We start from the raw sequence: 27,800 nt of genomic DNA, 5'->3' as shown, positions 1-27,800 counted from the left end.
TGAGGCCAGTCCTGATCCCAGCCCTAAGGGCACCCCCTTCACCACTCCTTCCACCAGCGTCCCCACCAAGGGGACCTCAGCCCCCACCCCTGTGCCCCCCTTCCCTTTCTCACATTTGGCTAAAAATAAAGCCCCTTTTTGGCAGCAAATACACCCAGTTTCCCCAGAACATAAGCTTCCCGGGAATCTAGAAAAGGGAATAGCTCTACCTCTCATGGAGCCCAGATGGATTCCTGAAAATTTGTGTCAAACCAATTTCTGTAAATCCTATCATGTTCTCAGTGATTCACCTTCATCTCAGAAATGCTGGCCAGCTGCCTGTCTGCCCAGCAACCCTCCACCAGTGATGGGCTTGAGCAAACACCCATTCAAGCGGGTCCTCGTGTGATCTGAACAATCACGGCCGGACTTTGCTGTGTCAGGGCTTGAGTTTCCAGGAAGCAAGGCAGACACGATGTGAATGCTACAGTGCTTGGTTGGGCACTTCCTTAGACCGCACCTGATTTCTTTCAGAAAGGTATCACCAGAACTACCCCCTTGCCTCTCATCAGCTTCCCCCAGCTCCCCTCCAAGTGGCTCTGTGCTGTGTAAGGGATCTGAGAGCAGCAAAGGAGTTGGGGAGAGCAAAGGAGGGCAGGCTCAGTTTCTTTGCTGTGATGTCCTAAAGGCAGGGTGGGGGTGGCCTGCAGCAAAGCCAGGCTGGACTGTGCATGGCCCTTGGCCAGCCCAGAGTGAGGGGAGGCGGGGACCAGCATGAGCAGACCTCGGTGTGGGAAGACAGCTTCTTGATGCAGGACAGAAGCAGAAGCAAAGCTCAGGCAGGGAGGCTGGTGACAGTGCTGGTGCTGAGCATGTGGAGAGAAGTGGGCAGATCCAAGGTCCAAAGCCAGTGGACTGGGCAGTAGACTACCTCTGGGGCGTCAGAAGAGAGGGAGGTGGCCTAGGTCAGTGATGGGGGCCCACACTTTCAGGAGAGTAGGGATTCTCCTCCTGCTCCTGGAGCTGCCTTATAGGACAGACCAGCCAGGAACAATCCTGAGGCCCTGGCCTCTGTTCCCCATCTTGATGATGCTGGAAAGGGGGTACAGGGCACACCGTCATGGCTTTCCTGCCTTGTCCAGAGGTGGTTACTGTCAAATCACCTGGAATCCTGGGACACAAGCAAGGCTGTAGGAACCCATTCCTGCTTCCGGCTTTCTTTTAGCAAGTGACTATTAAAAATTGTGTGTGTGTGTGTGTGTGTGTGTGTGTTGGGGAAAGGGTGACTCCTACTGAAATAGCTCTGAGCACTCCGGAGTTGAATGTCAACTGACACACAGAAGCTCTACCCACAGGCCCCACTGGTGTACGTTCCGGGGGGTCCCCAACCAGATTACACGCTCCTTAAAGAAAGAGGATGGATATTGGCTCAGCACCCGCTGTGTTTCACGCCCCACGCGAGACACTTGACCCTCCTTATGTCATTATTTTCACAGCATCACCCGCGTTTTCCAGATGAAGGAAGCTGAGGCTCAGAGGGGTGGCTAAGAACCAGTCGGTAGGGGAGCTGGGGTCCCACCGGCCATGCTATTTCTACTCTACTGCGCAGCCTCTGACCTTTGTTTCCCTTGTAGGACGGCCTCAGGATGGGACAGACAGAGTTCTCCATCCTTCCCACCCACTAGTGGGCTCCCGGAACCAAGCCCTCCTCCCAGCAACCAGAAAGGAACGGGCGTCCAGGCTTCCCACATCCTCCTGAGGCCACGCCCTCGGACAACCCCTGGGCAGCTCAGGCCACGCCCAGACACGCCTGGATCACTAGACCACGCCCCTCCAGACACGCCCCCAGCACTCCCATTGACTGGCATGGACAGGGGGGAGGAATAGAGGGTCAGAGAGGATAGTCCTAAACCCACCTGCCAGGAAGGGGTCTGGGGTCACTTCCACACTAGAGAAAATCAGCGTCAGCTCTGCCCAGCCCGGGGTCCAGGGGAAGGGCAGCTTTGGGTGTGCGGTCCTGGGGGACGCCGGGGTGAGCCTGGGACCTGAACCTCACGGGAGGGCCCCCCCGCCCTCCGCTCCCCCTCTGGTCAAGGAGTCTGAGCAGCCCTTGGCAAGATCTGTGGTTATAATTTTGTCCTTATAATAAAAGTAATACATATTTACTGCAGAAAATTTAGAAACTACACATATGCAAAAAGAAGAAAATTTAAAATAACCCATAATCCCACTAACCCGAAATAACTCCTGTTAACATTTTCAGCATATATACCCTCCCAGACTTTCCTATGCATAGAACATATATTTTTGGTAGCAAGTGGGATCATACTGTACATTCCACTTTGTAACTTTTTTCCATTTAACTGTGTCTTCTACCAAATCACTAAGTATCCTTCTACAACATCATTTTTTAATAGCTGAATTAGCCAAAGAATAGTTGGCTGAGCAGAGGACAGGGAAATTTTACAACATGGAATACTGCAATTAAGCATTAAACAGGAAAACATCCTTTGTAAACAAATCAGCTACACGATTACAGAAAAATGTGATTTAAAAAAAAAAACCCTTTTTTTTCCTCTTTAATCCAAATTCTGCAATATCAAAAAACCAAGAATGTCCTCTGATTTCAGGACATGACACTCAAAAGACAGCTCCCCAGGGCAGGTGATGTCTTCAGAAGGAAACAGCGTCAAAGTTCTGAAGGGCTGACCTCCCCTCTACTGCAGGTGTTATGGTCTGAGCGTGTGTGCTCCCCCCACCCCCAAATTCACATGGTAAAGCTCTAACTCTCAGTGTGAGGATACCTGGAGACGGCACTTTGGGAGGTGATCAGGTTAGATGAGGTCGTGAGGGTGGGCTCCCCCCTACCCCGGGTGGGACTGGTGCCCTTGTAAGATGAGACACCAGAGTGCTGCCTCTCCCCACCATGTGAAGACCCAGCCAGCCAACGTTGGTCCACAAGCCAGAAAGGAGCTCCCCCCTTGACCTCAAGAGTTCCAGCCTCCGGAACTTTCTGTCGTGCTGGCCCGGCAGACTAAGGCCTCAGGGAAGATGTCTGAGATAGTTTTGACATTGATGTTGTAGTCAGCTGGCCTCTGTCGTGCTGTTCCCCAGGGGAGAGACCCGCAGGTGGCACACACAGAGGTGGGAAGAGTGAGGAACAGGAACCCAAGAACATCCCACAGGACTCCCATCTGCTCTGCTAAGAAGGAGGCACGTCCTTCAAATATGACAAGGCGGGAGCCGGGCCGGGTGTACTGGGAGGCAGAGGCTTTCTGCTGGTTTCATGGTGACAACAGAGACGAAGTGTGAAGGCCCCGGAGATGGCCCCACAGGGACACTCATGGGACAAGGCTTGGGCCAAGCGGCTTAGGCTCCCCACCCACAGGCTCGACCATGTTTGCAGACCCAAGACTGTACTCGATCGTCAAAGCGTGAAGGTGGCCCACATGTAAAAAGCACCCGGAGGTGAATAAGAAAAGAACTCCACAGCAACACGGGCAAAGGAGATGAACAGATAGTTCAAAGGAGTCAAGATGCAAATCATCGAACATTTTAAGAAATAATAACAAGCAATACTGGCATGGGTGTAAGATGAAGGATTTCCACATAGGACGGAGGGATCTGTAAATAGTGTCAACTCTTTAAAGCAACCCAGCTGTAGTTGTTAAAATTTAATATATACATACCTTTTGTCCTGATACTTCTACCTGAGATTTTCTCCAAAACGGCAGAAAGTACCAGGAACAACATGCATGCATCGAGTGTGTCGGTATGAGCAAAGGGGAAGGGTCAGGAGGGGCACTTCCACCTGCTAGCAGAGGTCAGAGGTCACCCCCAGGAGCTGGATTTGGGGAGGAGCCAAGCAGACTGTTCATTTCACTTTAGACGCTTCTGTCTTGGAAGAACTAATACAACGAATAAGTCATGGCTTTTATAATTCATGTGACTGAATTTTTTAAATGACTAAGAAAATGATTTTGAAATAAAGACTTTCTATCTCCCGTGCAGGTAGGGCTGCCAACACGGGATGCCCAGTTAAGTATGAATTTCAGAACGGTTTGTTTTAATATAAGTATGTCCTGTGCGGTATTTGGCACATACTCATACAAAAAATTCTTTGTTGTTCATCTGAAATTCAAATTTAACTGGGTGTCCCAGGTTTATCTGGCAACCCTAATTACAGGGGAAGGAAAAAGGAAGAACAAACACCCCAAATCTGTGCAAGCCAAATTTAAACCCCTTTCCTCCAGCTGCCATGAAAACCTGCCACATCCATGATGATGTCTTGTTCCGAGTGAGCGCGCGCACTCGTGCACACGCACACGTTCTGATCATCACTGGCCACCCTCTAAGAGAACACTCTTTGACTTGGATCTCATTTTGACTTGCACATGCTGATGTTCAGTTCAGTTCCTATCTGAGAGTCAGGATGTCTCCAAACTCGCCCTGCTGGGGAGACGTGAGTGCCTACAGCGGGATCCGGCCTTTCAGATTCTCTGTCTGAGCCTGGCACCGCAGGGCACATGGAAGGCAGTCAGCAAACTGAGAGAGATCAATGAGCAGAGCACCAGTGCACCGTGGAGGGAGGCTGGCACCCCCTCTTCAAGGCGTGTGGCACCCAGCTTCTGGACAGTTTGCTATGCAGGGTCACGCCCCACTTCTTAGCCAAGGTCAGCATCTTGCGACCTTTTCCTGCTGCCAGGAGCTCCTTCTGTCTTCCTCTTCCCCGGTGCCAAACACGGTGCACCAAACCTCATACAGAGCGGCCCAAGACGTTGCTTCCGGAGGCAGCCTACCTATACTTGGATCTCATTTCCCGTTACTCCTTGGCTCTCACGGTGAGGTGACCAGGGCCAAGGACAGGAGGCTGGAGCCGGGGTGACTCTGGCCAAGCTGTAGGTTGCTCCTAGAGCTTGGGTGCCCCTAGCCGCACAGCAGCGGCCAGGTGGGTGCTCTTGAAGAGATTCCTAAGCCTTTCTGGGTTTGGGGTCAGCTGTGTCCCCTGCCCTCCTAGAGCACCCACTCTTGCCCGCAGCCGGAGAATGGGACCACTGGCCATGGAAAGTTCCGGGCCCTCTGCTCGAGGTGTGCCTGCGGAGCTGCCGGAGCCACAGACGAGACATTAGCATTACAACCCACACTGATCTTTGTCAATTACCTTGCCGTGTTTGAGCTCTAACCAGCTTTAAATTGAATCAGGACGAAATCATCAGAATAGAAAGAGCCCAAGCCCCAGCCTTTCAATTCCAGCGCTGGGGAAAAAAAAAAAAAAAGTTATACATTTCATAATGGCCTTCTACCCCATAATGAACAGGAAAAATAAATTAGATTCCAAGCTAAGGGTATATTTATGCAATTTCATTATGTGCCCATGAGCAAGCCTGGTTTTCACCAAGATAAAAATGAGCTCTCAGAAACACTCGCACTAAATAAATGGAGTGATTTAACAGCTTAACGGGGAGCGTGGAAGAGGAAGTGAAGGACAGTGTCAAAAATGGGAAAATAAAAATAAGAGGGTCTTACAACACGCCCAGTCTGCACTGTGTGCCAAACGCCGGCGGCGTCTGAGGCCTTGGCCCTGGGCGCCGTGAGTCCACCCGGCCTCTTGAGGCAGCCGCTCTGTTCTTCGTGCTCCAGGTCCTCCCAAGACCAAGAACAGCAGAGGGGATGCGGGTCCTCCTGCTAGACCCCGGAGCCCATGCGCTGCAAAGCCACAGCAGCTCTGCACCCTCGTCAGCAGAAACCCGGCCCCCAGGGCCCCAGGCAGGCCCCCCGCTGTCCTCCATTCCTAGAGCTCCTCCACTGTGCAGCTTTGCAGGAGAAACTCAGGCTTGCTCCAAAGTTCCTCTGGGTTCTCTCTTTTGCCTCCATGTCAAGGCTCCCTGATGCTCGAGTGTGGCACCTCCTGCCTGTCGTGGCCCCGCGGGCCCTGCCCACGGGTCTCCTCCAGAGCCGCCACGCACCTTAGCATTTCTTTCTCCAGAAACAAAAATATGTTCTCTGCTGCCTTCAAACCCTCCGTGCCTGTGCTTTTTTTTTTTTTTTTTTTCCTTTTTTTTTTTTTAGTGTACAATGCTCAAGACCTCTCTGTGAGAGGCTTTTTATAAGCTCCCTTGTGAAGGCTGGCAAAATAATGGGTTTATTTTTTTAATGGATATTTACAAAGCTGGAGGGTGTTTCCCCGAAAACCCCCATGGTGTCTAGCTGGGACGAACTTGGAGACAGACAGCTTGGGACCTCTCACAAAGGCAGCTGCTCTGACTTCCTGAGTTGCCCCGTCTACACTGGAAAGGGGCTCCCTCACGCTGTGAACACAGCACAGGAGAAAGGCCATCAACTCCTGCAGGGTTAGTCTGGGGCACCTCAGGAGGAACCTCTGTCTTCACGGAGAAGGAAAACAAGGCTGGGAGAGATCGGGGACATCCCAGCTCACAACAGCCTGCCCAACATTAATATCATGCCAGCCGCATGGGTTATTTTAAATTTTCTAGTAGCCACAGTTTAGAAGTCTAAAAAAAAAAAAAACGGTGAAATTAATTTTAATAACATATTTCATGTAACCCAATATATCCAAAATATTATCTTGTCCATACATAATCCACGTAAGAAACTGTTCATGGGATATTTTACATGCTTCGTGAACAGGTACAGTCGCAGGACCTCACAGCTCAGACCCCACATGACAGGTGCTCCGGAGTCCTGCATGGCCGGCGGCCACGCTTTCGGGCGAGGCAGGCACAGAATTCCTTCGTGTCGTTTACAAACAATCCCAAGCCTGAAAGACAATGGTGTGGCCATGCGTAACCCGTCATGTGGCAGCCAGCCGGTGCAGGGAAATATGCCCATCTCTCAGAAATGTCTCTCTGCAACCGTCACGATGACTGATTCTCCAAAACCACTGTGAGGCCATAATGAAAAATCACCACCGCCACAGCTCCCCAAGCAACCTGTGTGTCAGGAACAAAGCTCCTTACACACATGGGTGATGTGCTGTGCATCCTCTCCACGGCTCTGGGAGGTGCGGATGGGGGGCTGCCCACAGTCACACGTGAGCCAACAAGGACTGGGAAACTGAAACATCGTTTATCAAGCTCGGAGGGTAGAATTCCCCTTCTGACAACAAGAACCTGCTTGGAACCAAGCAGGAGCCCGATCCCCGCCCGATCCCCTACTTCTCACTTTGGCCACTCAATACAGAGCAGAATCAAGAGCCTCCTGCCACCTTCATACCCTCCTTCACCAGGACCTCCAAGGGGAAGAAGTAAACAGGCAGATAAACAAACACAGACCGAGGAAGACAAACGAGCTGCGGAGATTACGCATGCCGAGCACGTGCCAGCATCGTGGTCTTACTTGGTACAAAGCCCATTAGCTCATTAGTGCAGACAGGGCTGGGATCCCATGGCATGGCGTGATGCTTGGCTACTGCCCAGTGAAAATTCGAGTGACTGGTCGACCGGGAGAGACCTGGCCGGAGTCTGCAGGGTGGGGCAAGAAGGGGCCGCAGGGTGAGCCAGCAGAGACAGAAGAGCCCAAGCAGCCAGAGAACGTGGCCAGGAGGGGTAGCTGGAGCACCAAGAGGATGAAGCTGGCGCACGGCCCCATGGGACAGAGGGGCGTAAACAGCATCCTGACCCCTGCCCGCGTTTACAGGCTCCTTCCTGCATGCTAAGGGGGAGGTCAGGCCCACAGATGCTCTGCCTGCATCCTCCCTGGGGCTCCCTGAGCAGATGACAAAGCTTGGCCCTGGCTGGCCGGTCACTGTTTCTACATCACCCGCTCAGGCTGTTGTTCAACCGCATGGGTCAGACCTTCCTGTACCAGGGGACAGTGCCCAAGTCTGCCCTTACAGTGCTGTAAGGCTGCGGGCCTGCGTCTCGCCCCTCACCGAGTACGGCCCTGTTGTCACATGATGATGACTGATGGTGGGGGAGGGAGCCGTGCAGGAAACAGGGAAATCTGGAGGTCTGTCTCCTCCCTTGCTGGTGCACAGCAAGTGATCGGGAGAAACAGGCAGTAAAGGAATGGGGATGCAGAGGAGAGACATGGAGGGAAAGGTGGAGTCTTCCCGAAGGTTTCCAGGAGTCTGCCCCTCCTACAGAGTCCTCCACCCTCCATGCCTCCCATCTGTCCTGCGACCCGATGTGCCTACACCCACCTGCACACGGCACCTGCCACCACCCAGCCCCCTGGCTCCCAGCAGACCACACCTGACCACCTTCCTCGAGAGCCCAGAGGAGGGCATCAGCCTGCATCCTCGGGCTTCGTCTGCGCTCCCAGCCACCCCCTCGACATTCTTACATAACTCGAGTCCTCCCTCACCCCGAGCAGCACCGCCTCAGACTCCCCCCACCTTCTAGACGTGGGGGTGTAACATCTGCTCATAGCATTCCTCTCCAAGAGAACGCCTTCCCCCACAGCCGCACCCCAAACTCAAACACTGTCACCCTCCCCCAGAGCAGCAAAGGATAAAAAATAACATAAAATAAAAACATGCTACCACTACCACCCACCACATCATTAAGGGCAAAAAAAAAAAAAAAAAAAAAAAAAGACTCCTACAATAAAAGTCTTTCCTTCTTGTTCTAGAAAAACAGTAACGAATCCTGAGGGCAGGCGCGCAGGGAGGGAGCAGACGGGGGCTGCCCTGGCTTTTCACCTCCATTGCTGAGATCATCTTTGCAATTTCTTATTTTTGAAAAAGGAGGAGGGACATCCCCACGGTGGCAAGTCCTGGCCACGGAGGTCCCACCACATGCCTGTGAGGACAGGTGTTGGAATTCAGTGCCAGGAAGTGGGGTCCAGGGTTCCGGGCGGGGGCCCTGCCTGTCCTCTCTCCCCTACCTTCAAAGGCGCCCTGCTAACAGGAAAGAGGAAGGGGCCATGTTTGGGGTCTCGAGGCCAAGATCCACCTCACAGGAGCCTCTCCCAGTGGGATGAGGGGAACGCAGCCACCGAGCTGCCCCAAGACTCAGCACCAGCCCCGTAGGCTTTTCTGTACTCCCGACAGCCCAGCATGCTCAACCGGAGGCTCCCAGTGTCCTTCCAGCCGGCCCGTCGCCGATGCCTGCCTTCCCTTCCAGACACAACCACAAAAACAAGAGGGAAATCTGCAATTCTTTCCCCAAGAGAAGCTGTCTATTCCTATTATCCAATTCAGCCTCACCGCTCAGACTGTGGGTTCCCTTTCTGTGTTCCCAGCTGCCCTGTGTCCTCACCAGCCGGGTCCCAGCTCCCACACCCGGCCACCGCCAAGAGTCTGGTTCAGCCTCTCAGTGCACGCTCGCACACCCTCCCTCGGCTTGCTGCACTGTCTTTGGAGGCTCTCAGTGGGGCACGGAAGGTTCCCTGGACTACCCCCATATAGCTCACTGGAAAGATAGCACATGTGTAGGTGTGTGCACACATGCTTCTATGCCACATGCAAAACTATCGTGCTACAACACAGATAAATCCACGCTTTGCAGATGTGAATAACAAATGCAAAGCAAATCATTTTTGAGTGGCTACAGGTAGATTTGGGAAGGTCTCGGCTGCGGTCTGGATTTTGGGAGGTTTTTATCTCCGGGACCTCCATTCCCACCTGTTGCCACTGTGGAGCCTACCACGTGAACCCATGGTGGACAATTCTGAGGACACCATGGGAGAGCCCGAACAGAGGGATCTGGTTCAGCAGCCCCAGAAAGAAAGGGCATGCTTATAGAGGATCTACTGAGTCTTTCAGAGTCCCTTTTTGGCCACATGCCGGCCGTCCCTGTTGATGCAAGTGGTCAAATAGACTCTATCAGATGAAATGCTGTCACTGAGGTCCCAGTGCCCAGATGTGGTCCTGTCTGCACACTGAGTTCTAAGACTTTCTAAAGAGGGATGATTGATGGCTTGCCCACAACCCCACCATGGCACCCCAGGCTCACCAAGAGCAGGGCATCCCTCCCACATGCTGGCGTGCCTGGCTTTCCTGTCCTTGTAGCTGAGGCCCTCTATGTGGCAGGCATCCTGCTCAGGGCTGAGAGGGGAAGGCGGATGCTGGGCACTGCCGTCCCTGCTAGGGACACCAGCAGGCCGACAGCTACTGTGACACGACAGAACAGGGAAAGGGGCACCCCAGCTGCCCAGGGGTCCAGAGGTAAAAGTACTTCATGAGCCAACATCCCTCCAACTCTCCTTTCTATTGAAAATCTGGTTGGGGGAGGGAATGAGGGGAGGACCTGGGGCAGGACCTCCATGAGCCAAGGCCCAGGTCAAGTTCTCTGGTCCTCTCTCCTAGGAATTAGGGCTCGGCCCACCTGCCAAAACAAACAGGTGCCCCAAGCCCAGGCAGGGAATGTGGGTGCTTCATCGTCCGAGGACATGTCCTGGGAGAAAAAGGGAGAGTGAAATTCTGTTTATCCAGCTCAGCAGCTGCCTGACCAGCGCCAACTGCACGATGCACCAGGCCGACAGAGGAAGGCAGAGGGGAGGTGCAGGGAGGTTCGGAAGGCTCAGGGGGCAGGGAGCTGCCCCCCAGCCCCCGCCATGGCCTGCTCTGAGAACAGGCCCGAGTGCTGGGGTGTCCAGAGCATCCACGCATCCCCTGACACTCCCGGGAAGCTCACAGGAAGCTCCCAGACCTGCTCATGCCCCCCACTTCGCCCGTGAGTCATGCAGTGGAGGCCCCGCTGGGGTCGGCTGCCTCTCCCGCCCCTGGAGGAAAACCAGCGTCCCTCCTCGTTCACTTTGGTCTGAACCGCCTGGAGCCGCTCAGAACATTCCTTTGTGTGTCCTCAAATCTTATAGAAACACCAAGTTCCCAGGCGGATCCTCGCTCGGGGCTGGTGGCGGCTGTTGCGAGCAAAGTGCCAAGTTCCGCCAGGCCCTGGAGGACCCACCTGACTCACAGCAGATGTTGTTCCAGAGGTGGTCACAGATGCAGCCAGAGCGCCAGGACCTGAGGCTGCCCACCCGCCCGCTGGGAACACACTGACACTTGCCTTCCTGCTCCGCGCCCCGGCCTCTCCCACACTCTCCCAGAGAAGAAAGGCCGGCTTCTGTTTGTGACCTCCACAGCTCACAAGTCCACGGAGGCATCCTGTTGGGGTGACAGCAGCTTCCCTCCCTCTCACAAGGGCCTGCACAGCCCAGTGTCACGACCCCCAGAGCTTGTCCCCTGACTGCTGCGGGAGCAGTTCTTCCTCTGTAAAGTAGGAGACACCCAGCTCCTTCCAGCACAGCACCCCAATACCCCCTGGGCCCCTGTAAGCTTGAGAGTAGCCTGCTCACATCCGCACTTGCCTTCAGGTATCTCTTCCATTGACTGATGGCGCCCCAGTGCCCACGTCAGGACCCAGCACCAGTAGGTGCTCAACAAATATTTGCGAAATGAATATATGAGTGCTTCCTTGTGGCATTTCGTTTTATCCTCATAAAAACCCTGTGAGCTAGCAAGAGCCATCATTAGCCTACCGGGGACAATAATCATCGTTGCAGCAACAGACACGGGTGGACCGTGGGCGCACTCAGCATTACCTCATTTCTTCCTGCCCTCCAGGCCATGAGGTGGTGTCATTATCACCATTGTGCAGATGGAGAAACTGAGGCTCAGGACAGGGGGATGCACTGCCAGAGGTCCCTTACCCCCAGACCAGAAGAGCCACCGACCACAGCCAGGCCACCCTGCACCTGCCTTCCACAAGGGCTGAGGAGAGGCGTCTGGGAGCGACAGAAACCGAAGGCCCTGGGGGTTCACGAGCACCTCTGGGTTCCAGCAGGCACAGCCTGCCTTACTTCGGAAGTCTTCGGGGAGATCTTGGAAGGTCGTGAGGGTGGACAGGCTCGGCTTACAGGTGGGAACCTGAACACAGAGGCTCCTCCAGGGCTGGGGGAGCCCCACGCAGCCCCCCCGCCATGAGCAGATGGGGAGAGGGATGCAGGTGGAGCTCAGGTTTCCATGGAGACTGGGGAGTGATCTGACACCAGCATTAGATCAACCAGAAGAATCTGGAAGATCATGGTGACTGTCTCTGTCCGTGTTGAGCTGGGGCAGTGACTCTGGCCTCCAACCCAGAGGGAGGCTCAGGGGCACCCCAGGGACATGAGGGGGCCTTGGCAGGGCAGGCCAGGGGCTTTCCTTGTGCTGGGGGTCAGAAGTCAAGGGATGAGACAGAGAAAGGAAAGAGGAAGCCGACTTCCCCCTGGGAGGGGCCAGGGTACTGGGAGGAGAGGGAGGAGGTGAGCGTCGGCACATTCCAGAGCTGAGGAGGCCGCACAGCTGCGGGCACAGCCTCTGCCGGAGCAGAGCTAACTTTAAAATAAGAGGGGCTGAATCATCATAAAAAGTAAGAATTTTCCAGGCTCGGTGACATAATGGATGAAGCAGTTTGCCTAAAAAGCCCCAGTGTTCTGAGAAGACCACACGCATGCACGCACACGCGCGCGCACACACACGCACACACACACACACGCACACACACACGCGCGCGCACACACACACACACACACACACACACTGCGGAAAACCAACCCCGGGGCCGACTGTGGCCCTGAGAGTGTCCACGCTGGGTGCCCATGAGAGCATTCATGTACCCCACTTGCCCCTTATCCATTCGTACCTTCCTCCTCTGTCTCCTGGGGTCTACACTAGGAAAATTCTATGCCAGAAAAATGGGCCAGGCAGGTCTGAAGCAAAAGAGGTCAGCTGGGCCCAGGAGACAAGAGGCTCAGAGGGCACCCCATGCCCAGGAGCATCCCCATGAAAGCTTAAGCAGTAGGGCCAACTCTCAGAGGAGGGGCAGCTTCCTGGAGCCAGACATATTCCTGGGGCGTGAGCCTATTAACCAGGGAGAACAGTGGGATGAGTGGACTCCATCCCAGGAAAGTCGAACGGGAAAATGGGCTCCCAGAGGTCAGGGTAGAAAGTTCCAAATGCAAGTCCACATACTCATGGCAAGGAAACATGGCACTTATATGTCGGGTACTCCGCTCAGGGCTAAGGACAGGTAGATCTTTTGTGCCATGATTTATCCCATAAATATTTATTAAAATAGCACTTCATGCCACAATCACTGACAGAATGACTAAATGACTAAGTGGATGGACAGATGGACCAATGGACAGACAGGTGGATACTGACACCAAAGGAAACAAATGGAGCTCAGAATGCAGAGCATTGAGGATATGACTTTGCAATTCAAAAGCTCTCAAAATCTAGCACCCTGTATATTCTAGATCCATGCTGCCCAACAGAACTTTCTGGAATGGAGGGAATATTCCACCATCCAATATGGAACCCACTAACCACATGTGGCTGTTGAGCACTTGAAGTGTGGCTAGTGTGATTGAGCAACTGAATATTTAATTTTATTTAAACAGTTTTTTTAATTAAATAAATTTAATAATTAAATTAAAAATTTAATAAAATTAAATAATTTTATTAAACGTGTGGCTAGTGGCTACCATACTGGACAAAACAGTTCTAGAGTTTTCTAATACACCTTTGCACGTGTTGGTCCTCCATGGGTGCCGGGAATGTGGGCCACACAAGTGCAGTCAGGAAGCCCGACTTTGTGAGAAGCTGAGACCGTTCCATTTCCTGATTTCCCTGAGTAAGACAGAAACTTGCAAAACCTGGGACTGCAGGCAAATGCTTCTCAACTTTAATGTCCACGTGAAGCACGCAAACATCTTGTGAAAATGCAGACTCCAAAATTCAGTAGGTCTAGGGTGGGACTCAAACATTTGTACTTTCCACAAGCCCTTAGGTGATGCTGATGATGCTGGTACAGAGACCACATTTCTAAATAATAGGAGTTCAGGAAGTCTTCCATTCTGGAAAAACAAGGGTTTGCAGGTAGCCAAATAGAAAGACCCTGGGAGGCCAAAATTCAAAACAGAGAACTTGGCTTATTAAAACAAATATTCAAATCTTCAAGATTTGAAATTTTAAAGAGATTAACTTAGCGAGTTCTTACTATAAGCCTGTATATTCTGGGCAATGCAAGGAGCTTACAAGTTACAAGCATCACGTCTAAGCAAAGCCTTCCATGACTCCCCCAACTTAACACTGCAACACCCCCACCCCCACCCCCACACACCTCCAGTTGCATATTTTGCTATAAGAATTGCTACTATCTAAAATATGATACAGTATTATTATTTATTTTGTTTTTTTCTTCTTTTCCACCTAGAATGTAAGTTCCGTGCAGGCAGGAATTTCTATCTGTTTTGCTCACGGCTGTGTCCCTAGGACCCGAACAGGACCCATTATGTGGAAAGCCTTCAAGAAATATTTGCTGAATGAATGACTTTAAATCTCTGCTCCATTTTGGGCTTTATTTAGGTGCAACATGTCCTTCAAGAGCCTTGTATGCTTTCCATATAAGCATTCTGAACATTTTTTATTAAGTTTATTCCTGGATATTTTAGTTTATTTTTGTTGTTATAAATAGAAACTTTCTACCACCTCTCTATTTGTTATTATATTATATATATATATATATATATATATATTTTATTGATCCTCTTAGGTTTTCCAAGTACACAATTACACCCCCTAGGAAAGAGTGATACTTTTACTCCCTATTGCTCAATATTTACTCTTCTCATTTCTTTCTCTTGTCTGATTGCATTGGCTGATGCTTCTGCTATAATATGAAATATTGTAGCAGTGGTGATAGTAACATCCTTGCTCTGTTCTTGCTTTACTGTTTCCACATTAAGAAAAAGAATGGGTTTGGAACATGATCACATATAGTCATATTAAGGAAGCATCTATCAATTCCTGTTGAGTGTGTACCAAGAATGGATGTTGACTTTTGTCCAGTGGCTTTTCAGTCCCAAAAAAGATAGCCATGTGATAATTCTCTGTGTGTCGATTAACATGATGGATTGTATATGTAGATTTCTTAATATGGAACCTTCTGGGATTCCTGGAATAGACTCCAAAAGGACATTGGACATTATTATTTTCACATGACACTTGGATTCTGTTTGCTAATATTTTATTTAAAATTCTGCATCGGTATTCATAAGTGAGACTGGCCTGCAGTTTTATTTTTGTACAATCTTCTTCAGATTGAAAAACATTGTAATTCCCACTTTGTGAAAATTACATAGATGTTTCCCTTCTTTTTTATTTGCTGTGGGACAGTTTAATTAGCACTGGAAGTACCTGCTCTTCTTTTTTTTAAGCATTTTATTTATTTATTTATTTGAGAGAGAGAATGAGATAGAGCATGAGATGGGGGAGGGTCAGAGGGAGAGGCAGACTCCCCGCTGAGCAGGGAGCCCGATGCAGGACTCGATCCCGGGACTCCAGGATCATGACCTGAGCCGAAGGCAGTCGCTTAACCAACTGAGCCACCCAGGCACCCTGAAAGTACCTACTCTTTAAAGGTGCGGGTTAAATTCTCCTGGGAAGCCACCCAGACATCCCTGTGTGGGAGCAGCTTAAAAACCTTCTGTCATGGGGTGGGCTTGGTCAGTTTTTGTAAATTACATTTCTCCCATTTCTTATTTTGTGTTTCTTGTGCTTTCTTCCTTTCTAACCTAGCTAGTGGTTTAGGTCTTCACTTTTTTAAAAAAAACAGCTTTTTATTTATTAGCCCCATTTTCTCTTCTGTGACTCATTCATTATCTATTAACTTCATTAATGCCTTCTTTCTTTTCTCCTTTGGTTTATTATTCTTTTGTCCTTTTCCTAACTGTTTGAGTCATATACTTAATTCATGTATTCTTAATTCTCTCTCTTTTACTGACTATGTACTAAGGCTCTGAGTCTTCTCTCTGCACACTTGCCCTCACCCCCAACCAGGGTCCTTTACTTGTGGGTGCTCTGTCCACCCCCTGCGAGTCTGACCCTCCCATGTTGTATTTGTTGACAGTTTGTAGAGAGGGTTGCTCAGAGTCAGGGAGTCTGCCTTACTCAGCCCTGCATGTCTAGCACCCAGGACAGGGTCTGACGCATCAAAGGTCAAAAGTAAATGTTTACAGGAAGCATGGAGTGGCTGATAATTTTATGGCGATATGCAATAATTATAATTATAAAGCCCACATGTGAGTATTTATCTATGCCAGGCACTGTGCTAGACACCAGATGAACACCACTTTGTCAACTCTGGGAGGTGGGTTTTGCTCTTCTTCATTCACAGGGCAAGAAACCAGGGCTTAGAAAAGTCAAGGACGTCCCCGTGGTACATCACTGCAGACTGACAGAACTCAGCCTCACAGACACAAAGCCTGCGCCCCTCACTAAGCACTGACCACAAAGGGCAAAGGAGACCAGCCTGTGTGGAACTGAGCGAGCCCACGTGGCACAGTACCTAAAGCAGTGGCTTTGGTGTTAGACAGACTGGAGTCTGAACCCAGATCTACCACTGCTGGCTGTGGGACCCAAGGCAGATCACGGACCTTCCCTGTACCTCACTTGCTCTGCCTCTAAAATGGGGACGGGACCCCCTCCCCCCCACCGCCCCACTGCTGTAAAAATCACATGGGATGATAGGCATAAAAGACTCAGCAAGATGCCTGGCCTCTGGTAAGAACTCAGAGCTGCCGGTAGTGGTGCGGATGGTGGTAGTGATCACAACCACAATAACTATCATCCAGACTCCAATTATCACAATGTCACCCAAACCCAACATCTTAACAGTGAAAACACGCCCAATTAGGAAGACAAATAAATGCCTGCAGAGTTGAAGAATTAGAAAAATCATAAAATTTCAGAGCAAGAAAGGATCCCACAATCACAGTATTTTGCCAATGGGGAAGGCGAGGACCGGAGCGGGAAAGAGGTCGCCCAGGGCCTACCCTTGCCGGCAGCCCCGCAGAGCTAGGCTGGCTCTTCCCACCCGCATTTACGCCCACTCTCCCCTGCCATGCCTTCACCCATCCCGTGTGGGGCCCGACATGGAACCCACAGCGATGAACACAGGAGAGACATCGTGACACGACGCACAGCAGATGGGAACTGCGTTGGGCGCTGGGGGGCAGGAGGAGCCGCCCAGGGCACAGAAGGGGAGGCACGGTGGGCCCAAGGGGGTGTTGGGCAGGGCAAGGCCTGCCGGGGGACGCAGGGGCAGCCCCCGCAGATTTTAGCAACAGTGAGCGAACACTGAGCAGCAGTTATAAACATATCCTGAGGGCTGGGGGGAGGGAATTCAGTGTACAAATCAGGGAAGATATGAAATTAATGGCAGCTTAAAGGACGCATGCTAATTTAACATCTTTGCAAGCATGAAAAAAATAGGAGCAAGCAAGAAAGGGCTGGTGAAATATTTACTGACAAAAAGCAAAATAAGAAAATATTTGAAAAGCATGCAGCACACAAATAAGCGCCTGGAGGTGCAAGCCCAGCGAATCCATCTCCTTCGGTGTCCGCGGAGTCAGCGGCGCAGGCGAGGCGGCGGAAGTGAGGCCTCTGCGCCCGTGGGGGCCACCATGCACCCGGGGCTCGCTCTGTGCCCAGCCTGGAGCCGGGGGGTTTTCCGTGCCCGTCTGGACCCTCCGCGGAGGCGGGAAAGGGGGCCCTGGTGCTGCAGCTCGGACCCAGGCCATATGGCCCCGGCACCCCAACTCCTGGCCTCTACACAGTCAGCATGCCCCCACCCAGGGCCAAGGGGAACCCAGACGCGCTGCCCTGAAGACGCAGAGAAGACCAGAGTCTGACCACGGCTTGCCCCCTCCCCATGTTGTTCCTTAGGGGACAGCACTGGGGGGCTGCGGGAGCCCCGACGGGCGGGGAGGCCCCAGGGAAAGGTCGGGGTCACTGACCACCAGCGCACTGTCACTCCGGCGGGCAAATTCGCAGCCATCGCTGGAGCAGGATCTGGAGAGATTTTCTTTGCCAAATTGAACTAGCTTGGCTCTGATCTCAACATTGTCACAGGTTGAAGGGAGGTTTGAAAACCACACGCAAAGGCTCAGGGCAAACACCAGCAAATCAGGCAGGAGGGGGCGTCTGGAGGGAGGCTGCTCTGGCCACCACCAGGCCCCCATTTTGTTTAATATCGGAGCTAATAATCTGGAAGACATCAAACAGATCATGAGGAAGATCCGCTGGGGAGAGCAGCAAGTGAGCCGGGGCGCAGGCGGGCTGCAGTCCTGTGCTGGGACAGGGGAGGTGTCAGAAATGACCTGGAGGGGGGATAAGTGACTCCCAAGTTAGAAGAGATTCTGCTTGAATCGAACTGTAAAGCATCGAGTCTGAGAAAAAAGAAAAACAAAAAAACCCAGCGTGAATCAGATCTTTCCTGAGCTGAGAAAAGCCAGGAGATGGAAGCGCGGACAGCAGCCACAGCAGGTGACGGTAGGCGTCCCCGCTGGACAAGCAGGGGTGCTGGGGGGGTGTTTCAACTGTCTGGGGAGGAGGGTCCCTCGCAGGAGATGGAGAGCCGGTGGGCTTGGGCCCCCCACCCCCGCCCTGGGGAGGCCTCCCTCACTCCGAGGGGCCTCAGCATTGACAAAAGGACAGCAGGTCCAGGGGCCCCAAGAACCCTTCCAACACCCAGCACTCTGCCAACCCACTGGGGACGGAAGGGTCAGGAAGGTCAGGGAGCGGTGCAGACAGCTGGCCCAGGCAGCCGGGGGCAGACTCTTCCTATGAGGGGTCATCAGGCTGAGGCCCACCAGGCCCTTTGCCGGCCAGGGCGGAGGTGAGGCCGGGCAACAGGAAGCATGGCAGAAGGTCAACTCAGGCCGCAAGAACAGAGCTGAGGCTTCCCTGCTCAGCCTATTCATTGCTCGGGAAGGAAATGAAGCCGTCAGCCCCAGACACAGTTGGAAATTTACTGTGGCAGCCATTTGGCGCTGCCTTGTGGCGCCTGGTTAGTCAGCCAGTTCAGCACACGTTCCCACCGCCACCAGGCGTGAGGGGCCGCATGGGCCTGCAGGGCGCGGGCAGAGCACAGGGGCTACAGGGGTCTGGGCCCAGGTGCCACACAGGAAGGACACTGGCAAAGGGTGAACCGAGAGTGGGAGCCCACAGCCCAGGGCGGGTGTGCAGGCAGCAGGAAGGGCACGAGGGGCAGCTTTCCTGGGAGCTGGTCCACTGAGGCCAAGAGGCTGAGTCAGGTTCAACACAGGCATTAACCCTAATGCAACCAGCCCCCACTCAGCAGGTGGGTGGGAGCAGAGCAGCTGGAGAAAGCCTCTCAGCATGTGACCCCCAGGAGGCCTGCAAGGCTGGTCTCAGGCCTGGGAGGCAACGGTTTGCCCCAAGTCTCAAATGGGCAGCAGCACTCGGATGACCTCTACTCTCTAGCAAATGACTCCTGTTCTTACTGCAAGTGACCTCCTTGAGGACAGGGAGTTTGTCTGTTTTGGTTTTTTTCATTTTTGTCTCTCTTTTTTTCATTGCTGGTGCCTAAAATACTACATATAATTAAATACTTAGTAATTATTTGTAGGGTGGGTGAAGGATGGATGGATGGAGGGAGGGTGGATGAGTGTATGAATGAGTGGATGGATGGAGAATAGTGGATGGATGTTGAATGGAGACAGGATGGATGGACGGATGGATGATGGATGAATGGATAGAGGATGGATGAAGGATGGATGGATGGTTGGTTGGTTGGATGGATGGATGGATGGATGCTGGATGGATAGACAGATGGATGGGTAGATGGATGGAGGACGGATGAAGGATGAATGAGGATGGTAACCGGATAGATGGATGGATGGATGAAGGATAGATGATGGATGGTGAATGGATGGTTGGATGGATGGAAGGATGGATGGAAGGATGGATGGATGGATGGATGGATGGAGTGTCCCCACCCCCTTGCTGCATCTTTAGCAGTTCTTTCAACATCAGGCCCAGGACTGTCCCCCAACCTTCATTCCTCATCCCAGCCCCAGGAGACCCAGTGAAGAAAGGACTGGGGCAGAAAGGGTCACCAGAGGGTTTCTGAGCCCAAACAAAGCACAGGAGGCGCTAAAGGTGGCCCAAGAGGCTGGAAAGCCTCACCCAGAGCTCTCCAGGCTTAAATGAAACACTATACATAGAGGTACTTTGTAAATTGCACAGCAGTGAACACGTGTGGGGTATTCGTGCTTTGTTCTCCATCCCACAAAGGATGCAGTACCCTCCTGCTCCTCCTAGTGGGATGCTTTGAGAGGGCAGCCACTTGCTTTCTTCCCACTGCAGCCCCAGGACCTGGCCAGAACAGGTACTTGAGAAACTGTGCGTACCTCACTGTGTTTACAGGGGACAGTGGGCAGCTAGCAAGAGGCTACTGACCACCTAGCACCTGCTGTGTCCAGGGACATCAAGTGACCGTAACACATGGCAGTTCACGCTTTAGCACCAATCAGCAAACCCAGGACTGCCAGCCAGTGCTGCCCACGGCAATGTCACCCTGCGGGGCCAGAACACACCCCTTCCTGCGCCCAACAGCCTGGACAGCTTGCTGGCTGTGACGAGGTCTTTGCTGGGCTCAGGCCTGTGCTGAGGCCTGTACACACCGCTCATTTTCTCCACCCAACTGCCCTCTGAGATGGGAAGGATGTTTGATCCCATTCCATAGATGGGAAAACTGAAGCTCACGGAGATTAAGTAGCCTGCCCAAGGAGAGGTGAAACTAGGTGCCCACCGCACAGAGCCAGGCAGCTCTGCACTGCTCCCCAAATTAGCTCTGTCCTCAAAGGTTGACATCTCCATAATTCAACGCACCAAAGAGGTATCTCAGAGGCTTCAGTTTAAAGCCCCTAGGGTGACTGCTTTGCAAAGGGCCTTTCTGCCAAAAACCATCACTTGCCTGCACCTCTCTGCGCCTCAAGTCTGCTACTGTGCTCAGGGCAGAGGGTGAGCTGGGGCTGCAGGAGAGGAGCCCAGCCTTGCCCCAACTGAGGGAAGAGCCCTTCCCTGGGTTCCCAAAACCCTAACCCCCCTCTGCCTCGGACATCCCCACAGGTGGGCAGAGAGGCGGTGGGGAGGGGCACAAACTCAGGCACAAGGAGACACGTGCTGAGCTCAGCCCTGGCACACGAGGCCGCCGACTCAGCACCTTTTCACCCACCCAGCGTCACCCCTACAGCTGAAAAGTGCCCCACCTCTGTGACTGCGTCCAGCACCACACAGCGCAGGGTCTGTGATGAGCACAGACTGCCCGGCCAAGAAACAGATGTCCTCATACTCAGCAACTCGAGCACTGCAGAAAGAGTCCTCTTCACCGTCCAGGCCTACGTCACCAAGCAGCAACCAGTGCCCCTGCAGTAGCCCTCACCTCTTCCCAAAGGAAGTGTACTCAGGCCCGGGGACTCAGGCCAGGGCAGGCCCAGCCTCCCATCCCCACCCAAGTCCAGCAAAGCGCCGCCCCTGGTCTGGGGAGTGAGGAGGGGCGGGGGGTTCCCGTGCCTGGTTCCATGAATTCCGGGTTGTCCCCTAGGTGCCTTTCCGCCACTGGGGAACAACAGAGGAGGTGGGCAGAGGGCAGCATGGCCACCACGTGGGGCCAAGCTAATCACTCCATCCCAAAATGCAAGCTGGCAGCTACTCAGCGGCCACCAAAGGCCACTGAGGGGCAGATCAGTAAGTCTTTGTGACATGTATTAGCAGATTCGTTAGTGAAATTAACTCTCCCCCAAACAACTGAGACCAGGTTAAACAAAGACATGCCGAATGGGTGGTTGACTCCTTTCTTCCATTCCCATGTGCCAGGAACGGCATGGGGCCATGCCCTGAGCCCTCTCCCCCGGCGTCGGTCTCCTGCTCAGCGCTGGAGGTGCAACGCCTCTGGGCCAGGGCTCCATGGCTCTCCCCAACGCCTAGCTCCTGTCTTGCCTACTTGGGCCCTTTCTTTCTTCTACTTCTCCCCTTGAAAAATCAAGTAGGATGCATGTCGGGTTGAACTGGATGCTGGAAATTAGACGGCATCTGTCTGGACATAAATAATTTACTGCTTGATGGTCAGGGGGAATTTAATTAGTTCTTGTTCTCCTGATAGAATCAGCCCACCATTGCTAAAACATTTCACTCCGAATTAGTCTGAAAGGGGCCAACAAGGCAATGCTAATTTTATACACACATGGCGTCCCCCGCAGCTTCTGAAAATACACATCCAGCACAAGCACCACCCAGCGTTGCTGTCGCCTGGGTGTCTAGGGGCGCCGGATGAAGTCCAAGGAGGGTGGGCCACAAGCCGGCCGGGGAGAGGGGAGCTGGGGAAGGGGCCGCAACCCTACAGCCTTCCATTCAGAGCTCCTCTCCTCCCAGCCACTGGGTAATAGGAACAGGGACCCCCCCCATGATGAGATCAAGGGGGAAGGAGCCCAGACGAGGGGCTCACCCCACCCCAGTGTTCCAGAAGCAAAGACTCAACAGAGCTGCACTTTTTTTTCCTTCTGCAGAGCCTGGCTCTGCTGGATGCCAGTCTCCCCACCTGCCTGGGGAAATCACAGCTCAGATTAGAACCTGAAGATGGGGCCCTCTGCCAAGCGGCACACGCCCACTGCCTCCGCGGGGGCCCAAATGTGGCAGCGCAGGGCGGGGATGGAGGGGAGCGAGAAGGCCCTCACTTGTCCTGAAGTTCCCTCTAAGAACACTGGAAATGCAACGGATCTCAGAAAACAAGCTGAAGGGATCAATAGCCCACAAAAACCACCACAACAAAAAGATGGTTTAAAATGTGGGAAACGTAGTCAATGGGTCTTTGGGAAAAAATCGAAATCTCCAAGAAACATTCAGTGAGAAGGAAGAAAATGAACAGGCCAAAGGCTGACTCATCCGCTGAGCAGAGACCGTCCCCGTCAGAAACCATGGCCGGTAAGGCAGGAAATACAAGGCCCTGGGCCTGCCAGCACCCTCCTACCTGCAGCCCCACAGCCCACAGCTCTCTGTTCATCTCAGAAGGAAGACAGGCTATTTCTCTCTCTGACCCACAGAGGACACCTGATCCCACAGCGTCATTTACAGAAGTGTCTGTCTCATCACACCCCTGCCAGCACTGCGTGTTCGCATTTTTTAGTCTTTGCTAAAATGAGACGGGGAATGGGGTCTCCCGTCGATCAGGTTGGTAAGGGTTTGATTACGTGTGCAATTAATTTTCTCTCCGCACAGAAGACAAATGGAATGTGTCTTCTTTTGCAAAGTGTGCTCTTTTTCGGCACTTTTTTCCTTTGGAGTTAAACCGATCCATTCTTCAACCGCCCGTCTGAATCCCCTGCTGGCCTGGAATTCAGGTCAGAGAGCGTGTCTTTTCTCTCTCTGCTTGTCCAGCGCACACTCTCTGTCAGAGGAGGCACTTAATAAATACCGGTGGGCCAAACAGAGGACGGGATGGAGGAAGTGAGTTCTCTGATCACAAAAGCATTCTTCGTGTGGACAAAGGAAGAAGACGTGATACTCGGGAGAAAAACACCTGAGGTTAAATGAGCACCCTGTGCCCGACCCTGCCTAACACTCCATGTGCCTCATCCTGTGACCCTCAGCCCCAGTGCAGATGGAGGCCCCCCTCGCCACCTCCTTGAGGTCAATAACTTGCCCAAGGTCACCCAGGTAAGAGGTGACAGCCAGCATTTCAAGCAGGGAGGCTGATTCTGGCTCCTGCCCTTACCTGTCCACAGCCCAAAGCCCTCTGGCTCCGAGGTGGGCAGCTTCAATCGGACCTTCTCTCCTTCTCAAGCCAGGCTTCCCACTGCACTCTGGGCCAAATGAAGGGATACAGTCTCCATTATCAGGAAAGTCCACGTTGCGTATACCATGCTGAGAGGATCGGTCTCCATGCCATCAACCAAACAGGGAGCTGAGGACCACCAAAGGGTAACTCAGCCTTTTCCAGCAATCAAGGAAATGCAAATGAAAACCAGGCAGGATAACATGTCCATCTACCAAACTGGGGAAGATCACTTCTACAGATAACAGCCGAGCTCGCCAGCTCGCTTGCCAGCACAGGCTAACAGACACACTTTAATGAGGGGACAAACTTCCTGAGGGACCCCTTAACAAAATATTTCAGGAGCCCTAAAAATGTTTGTATTCCTTGAACCCAAAATTCTACTTCTAGGAATTGATCCCACAGAAATAATCAGAGGCACAGACCAAGATTTATGTACAAGGAAGTTAATCACAGGATTATTTATAACATGGAAAAAACTGGAAACAACCCAACCAGCCAACACTCTGGGAAGGAGGAAACAAATTATGAATTTGCAGGACATCCATGCAGCAGACTAGTCAGCAGTCACTGCAGATCGTGGTTTTGGTGGATGCTTAAAAATATACAGCGGTGCTCACCACATAATATCAAATGAAAACAGGACACAGACTATATATAAACGTCATCCTAACTTTTTTTAAAAATGCGTATTTTTAAAAAGACTAATAGGAAATATGCCAAAATGCTAAAAGGGTTATCTCTGGGTAGGAAGATGAAGATTATGACTAGTTTTTGTTCCCATTATTACACTTTTTTATGTTTTCTCTATTTTTTACAAAGAGAAAATATTTACTATAATCACAGAAAAGATTATCTTTTAAGTAGCAAAGGATGAAGTTAGCACATCATGTTTTTGGCTATGGGATTCATTTTGGAAGCTTACTCGACTCTTCAAAGTCCTTTTCAAAGTGGGGCATAAAGATCTGAAGACAAGACCCCAGCAGTGCTCTGTCTGAGAAAGGATAGAGCAGAGTCTCCTCCTTTCTTCTGGAAACAATACTTCTACTAATGCAACCTAAAACCACTCCGATTTTTGATGCGGCCCTATCAGACTGCTGGCTCACACTATGGATTTCTAAATCTTGTGTTTGCCACCACTTAGCTCTGTCTCACCCACCGCAGACTTAGGGAGCTTGACCATTTGGACCCAAATAAAGTACTTTCAACTTATTCCTACTAAGCTGTATCTTGCTAGATTCAACCTATCATTCTAACTGCTGAGATATACGTAGATCCCGGGTCTGTCTATGAAATGCACTCACCATTGCTCCCAGCTTCATGTTACCTCCAAATCTGATAACTCTGCCACCCGTCCCCATCTCACATCAGCCACCATGATAAGCAGGGAGAGGGGAAGAGGGCAATGACAGAGCCCCACGGCACATCACTAGAAACCTCCCTCCATGTTTCATCCACTTGTCCACAGCTCCCAGTTGTCGTTTGACCAATTATGAACGTTTTGAACAAAGGTATGTGAAAAGGTGCCATACTCCATATTTAAGCCTTGCCACGCTGTGTCTCCCACTTGTCCACCAAAAGAGGTGGCCAGAGCCAGACGTCCTGAGTAGCCCCCCTCTCCGCTGATGTCACCCTGCATCTAACGGGACTCTTGGGCATATGCAGGAAACCCGGGAAGGACCAAAGTTGGCCCCAGCTCCCCATCCATCCGTGGGCCGTGCGTGTTAGATGCCCGGATGAGAGAAGAGGCTGAGGTTTACAGCAGAGCCTAGGGCCAGACCCGAGAAGTCCAGACCTTCCATTTCCCACTTCCAGCCACTTGAAAACCACCATGCTGAGGGGGCATGTCTCTCCCTGTGATGGACAGAATCTGCCAGCAAAAGGTAAGGTCTGTGGGCTCCCAGGCCTCCCTAACCAAGATGCTGAGCCGCCTGAGGGCCCAGAGGGCTCTGCTTGCCACCCCTCAGAAGCTGCACCCGTGGTTCATCCACCCATGGTCCCTAGGCACCAGCAGATGCTACTGAAGGGTCACATGGCAGCTCGTAGACCAGCGAAGGGCTTGTGCCTCAAGCCTGGCAGAAAAGGCTCAAGCTCCCACCCACCTTGTCATGAAAGCTTAGCTTCATCTTAATTACATTTCCTGGCTTGTCCGCACCTGTTTCGTTCGTTATAAAACAAGGCCACACGAGCCCCCTCATGGTCCAATGTATGAACTCACCGAGTCCCAGCAGAGGAAGGTGTTGTCATGCAGCATCCCCAGGGACCCCGGCTCTGGGCTCTGGGCTCACTCCAAGTCAGGGCTGGCACGTTGAGTCTACAGAGAAATCCCGCTTTTCTTCTAATTCGACAGATTCAGAATTTGAAAGTCAATTCGAAATTCCTATGTAAGAACTTGCCTGATCCTTCCCTCTGCAGTTTGCAGACCCAATTAATGATGCAAAAGTCCGGATCTCCTGGGACAGTGTGAGCCCTCCTCCAAGTGACAGTCACACCGTGCACACTTGCACTGTGCCCGCAGTGAGGAGGGAGGCCCATGTCCCCAGCAGACCTCTCCACCACGGCTGCTAGCCTCCCCCCACCAGGTAACACACACAAGGAGCACGAGGGCCACCCCTTGTCCTGGAGACAAGGACATGAAACTTGGCCCCTATGAAACAGCACTGGGACCCAATTCTAACACTTGATGTGAACAAGTGCACTCAAAGTACAAACCCCCTACTCCTTTACCAGAGTCTCCAAAACTAAACCTCTCCTGGCCTTTCCCACCTCCCACTGCAGTGAAAGCCGGGGTGAAGGACTGGCTTCCTCGGTGTCCCTCCTCACGCTGATGGCCACCTGCCCACAGGCCCGTGAGGCCACTCCTCCTCATCAAGGCTGGGCAGAGGCAGGAGCCCCATCCACCCTGTGCAGGGACCACAGCCTAACTTCCCGCCTCTGCCCCACTGGAGCCTCCTTCTGAAAGCGAGGGTCCCTAACCCAGGACCCTGCAGCCCGCTCTTCAACCACCCCCAAAATCAAGCCAGCCAGGACCCCCGGTCCTGCTCCCCAGGAGGCGGCTGAGCGCCTGAGGCCTGCCATCCTGCCTCCCAGAACCTCAGACACGGGGCAGGGCCAGCCCAGGGGCAACAGGGGCATCTCCTTAACCTCCCTGGCCACACGCTGGCTCCTGAAGACAGCCAGGACACATAACTGCGTCACAGTGTATTCCTTCTTTTCCTTGAAATATTGTTTATTGTGTAAAATATATGTAACATAAACGTGCCATTTTCACAATTCCGTAGCATGTGATTCAGTGGCATTAGATACATACACACTGTTGTCCAACCACCACTATCGCCTATTTGTAGAACCCTTTCCTCCCTCCCAACAGAAACCCTGTCCCCATCAAGCAACAACTCCCCGTGCTCGTCCCCCAGCCCCACGCCCCCGCCGACCTACTTTCTGTGTCTGTGTATCTGCCTATTCTGGGCACTTCACATAAATGGAATCCAGTATTTGTCTGTTTGTACCTGGCTCCTTTCACCACATTTTCAAGGTTCATCCACGTTGTCACAATTGTCAAAATTTCATTCCTTTCCCTGGCTAAATTCTACCGCATCTTATTCACCCATTCATTCATGGGCAGACACTTGGGTCATTTCCACCTTGGGCTATTGTGAATAATGCTGCTGTGGACATGGGTGTGCAAATGTCTCTTTGAGACCCTGCTTTCGGTTCTTTTAGGGATATGCCAGTAGATTTCTCTTTAATCCATCAACCTGCATTTATTCCATTTGCTGTTGCCTAGGGGTGCCTGCTGCAAATATTGTGCCAGATGTAAGAAATTCTGGTGGCCAAGGTGAACTTCTAAGGGTGTTTAGATGAAGGGGGGGGGATGGATGGATGGATGGATGGATGGATGGAAGGGTAAATGGAGGGAGGGAGGGAGGGATGGGTGGATGGATGGATGGAGGGAGGAATGGATGAACGGGAGGATGGATGGAAGAAAGGATGGAGGGATGGATGGAAGGATGGATGGGTGGATGGGAAGCTGGATGGATGGAGGGACGGATGGAAGGGTGGATGGACGGAGGGATGGAAGGGTGGATGGACGGAGGGATGGATGGATGGATGGAAGGAAGGGTGATGGATGGAGGGATGGATGGGTGGATGGAAGGAAGGGTGATGGATGGAGGGATGGAGGGATGGAGAGATGGAGAGATGGATGGACAGATGGATGGAAGGGTGGATGGA

At 52.3% G+C, this 27,800-nt stretch overlaps 1 protein-coding gene across 5 annotated transcripts in view; it reads right to left on the bottom strand.

The window, feature by feature from the left end:
• Positions 1-27,800, bottom strand: part of RBFOX3 (RNA binding fox-1 homolog 3) — a 406,019-nt gene that overhangs the window by 346,951 nt on the left and 31,268 nt on the right. The window contains exon 1 of one of the 5 annotated variants that reach the window (XM_073885943.1): positions 25,786-25,804. The exons of the other annotated variants lie outside the window; for them this stretch is intronic. The gene's annotated coding sequence lies outside the window, so the exon portion shown is untranslated. Of the gene's footprint in view, positions 1-25,785; positions 25,805-27,800 lie in introns of those variants that run through there. 5 annotated transcript variants of the gene reach the window in all.

Source organism: Callorhinus ursinus, unplaced genomic scaffold (assembly GCF_003265705.2).
Source record: "Callorhinus ursinus isolate GAN/ISIS: 27379988/994484 unplaced genomic scaffold, GSC_fseal_2.0 scaffold68, whole genome shotgun sequence".
NCBI lineage: Eukaryota > Metazoa > Chordata > Mammalia > Carnivora > Otariidae > Callorhinus > Callorhinus ursinus.
The sequence above is the reverse complement of the archived record's forward strand: the minus strand, read 5'-3'. Positions and strand labels throughout refer to the sequence as shown.